The following is a 2,744-nucleotide window of genomic DNA, read 5'->3' on the forward strand; positions in this document are numbered from 1 at the left end:
CTCCCATTGCGGAGCACAGGCTCCAGACGCACAGGCTCAGCGGCCATGGCTCACGGGCCCAGCCGCTCTGCGGCATGTGGGATCTTCCCAGACCGGGTCACGAATCCGTGTCCCCTGCATCGGCAGGCGGACTCTCAACCACTGCGCAACCAGCAAAGCCCTATTTGCATTCTTAATTTTCTCCTTACCTTATAAAACTCTCCTACCTTCCAAAGTAACTCCAAGGGTGCTTAATAAAGAAATAAAGTAATAAAGAAATGTAAATTAAAATAAAATACCTAATTATCCCCCACGAGACAGAGAAATTTAAGATTGCTGCTAGGGGTGCTGGTGAAGGGTTGGAGGATTTCTGAAGGCGATTCTGAATTTCCAAATGGCTCCTACTTCCTAGCTAGTCTTGGGCAGCTATCCTATGGACCAGCCCAGTGTGCAGAGCCATGTGGACGAGGACAGCCCACGAGGGCACCTGGAGGGATGTGCCTCCACCGGCGGGCCTAGTTAGCAGACATGTGCAAGACACTGAAGAAGCTAGGCAGGAACCACCAGGAAGCACACAGCACCCTGACCACATGGAAGGGCAAGGGCAGAACAGCAGGCCAAGATGACCCATGTGTGTCCAGGGAGGAGGTGCCAGTCCACATACACATACACACACACACACACAGATGCACACATGGACACAGACACACATGGATACAGACACACATGGACACACACACAGAGACACACAGGCGCACATACAGACACACATGGACACAGACATACATCCAACTGTTAACAGTGATTATCTCTGGGGAGGGAGAACAGCCAGGGAACTCACTTTTTAATGTTTGTTTTTAAAACAGTGAATAATGTTTATAATGCTTTGTAAAAAATTAATACATTAAAAATGTATGTCTCCTCTACACTAGACTCAAGTCAGTGAACAAATATTACATCCAGCACATCAACCTGTGCACTGGTATGTAATGTTCCACAACCCAGCCCATTTCTTGGTGTCTATTCTTGCCATTTTATTTTTTTGCCCTTTTGCACTTACACAGAAATGAGAAGGGGCTTCTTCTCCTGCCTGCTTTTTATGACCACAAGGTAAAAGTAACAGAAGTCTATTCTTGCCATTTCTTTGCCCTTTTTGCATTTACATAAAAATGAGAAGTGGCTTCTTTTCCTGCATATACTTCATGCTTTTTATGACCACAAGGTAAAAGTGAGAGTCCACCCTCTTAGACTTTTACATTGGAATTCTCTAACAACTCAATATAGTACTGAACAGAAGAAACCACCCTTGTTTTCAATTACCTTATGTCCAAAGATTCCAAAATATTTCTTTAAAATAAAGTGTTCAGCAAACAAAATCCAAAGACATGATCTAGGGGAAAAAAACTAGGAAAAAACACTTGTAACATAAATGCCAGGGACTGGAATTCCTAATAAGTGCAGTGATCTAATAAACTACAGAGCCCTGGCCAAACAAAGCAGGTAATTAAAAGTGTTATGTATATAACCAGCCAATAAACACAGAAAGTGCTAAGTATCCCTAGAAGTGAAGCTGTGTTCATTAAAACCACCCCCCACCCCAAAACTGGCATAACAAGTCCTCGTGACTGCCACGCATGGCAGACACCAAAGATTACACTGGCAGCAGGTGTGTGGAGAAGCTAGCAGAAATGACAACCCCGCCAGCTAATCCACAATACATGAGTAGCATAAAAGGATGAAGGGGAGGTAAGGGCTTACTTTTTGTTTTTACAAATTAAACTGGCATTTCTCTTTCCTCTAAAACTGGAAATACACGGTTGACCACGTATTAATTGACCAAAATTAAGATTAATCACAAAATGACTCAGCTTCAGGGCAGATGACGTGGACAGCCATCTTTTTACACCAGACATCACTGATGACCACCCCCATCCCCAAAAGAGAAGATGGAGCATTTCAGTGCCTAGAGCAGGGGCCTGCAGCCCAGAAAGGGGGCAGGGGGAGGAGCATGGGGCAGAAAGGCAGTGGGGGAAGAAAAACAAACAGGCAGTGCCCCTACTGCCCTGTAGGCTTCCCTCAAGCCAGCCCCAAGGGGCAGCAGCCAAGTCCAGATCTTTGCCCCTAAGACAGCACAGGGACCAAGGACCAACCTTCGGCTGGATCCCACTGAGGCTTCTACAAGGTGTCATCCTTGCTAATCTGCGAGATAGACTGAGAAACAAAGGGATTTTACCTGTATCTTGTGCCTCTCGATACTTCCCAGTTGTTTCTAGGAAGGAGTCTTCAGAAATCTTGGCTCTGAAAATAATGGGAAATGAGAATATTTAAACAGTTAAACTGTCCACGTAAACTCAGCATCACTTCTGGAAAGGCCCTGAGAACAAACTCCTGCCTTCACTTCTGGAGCCCCACAGCTGACTCTCTGACCCAGGATGGCTTGGCACTTGTTCACTTGTGCAAACAGGAGGAGGTAGGGAGTGTGCAACTGCTCACCCAGGAACAAAGGAAGTGAAACCTGTTGGTCACCCAGGTGCCGGAGCTGGTCCCCAACCACTGACCACCACCACTTCCCTGCAGAACAAGCCATTCAAATACAAGCCAGAGTCACTGTCAGCTGTGAGTCCATCAATCAAAAAAGTATCACCTGGGCTTCCCTGGTGGCACAGTGGTTGAGAGTCCGCCTGCCGATGCAGGGGACACGGGTTCGTGCCCGGTCCAGGAAGATCTCACATGCTGCGGAGCAGCTGGGCCCGTGAGCCATGGCC

General features: G+C 46.9%; 1 protein-coding gene across 2 annotated transcripts in view; it reads right to left on the minus strand.

Annotated features, from left to right (window-relative positions):
* SEMA4D (semaphorin 4D) overlaps positions 1-2,744 on the minus strand; it is a 74,485-nt gene that overhangs the window by 34,316 nt on the left and 37,425 nt on the right. The window contains exons 1-2 of one of the 2 annotated variants that reach the window (XM_024731945.1): positions 2,624-2,644; positions 2,213-2,277 (exon numbers count right to left, since the gene is read on the minus strand). The gene's annotated coding sequence lies outside the window, so the exon portion shown is untranslated. Of the gene's footprint in view, positions 1-2,212; positions 2,278-2,623; positions 2,645-2,744 lie in introns of those variants that run through there. The other variant, XM_024731944.1, reaches the window with a different exon arrangement.

The sequence above is a fragment of the Neophocaena asiaeorientalis genome, unplaced genomic scaffold, assembly GCF_003031525.2.
Source record: "Neophocaena asiaeorientalis asiaeorientalis breed wild unplaced genomic scaffold, Neophocaena_asiaeorientalis_V1.1 scaffold160, whole genome shotgun sequence".
Lineage (NCBI taxonomy): Eukaryota > Metazoa > Chordata > Mammalia > Artiodactyla > Phocoenidae > Neophocaena > Neophocaena asiaeorientalis.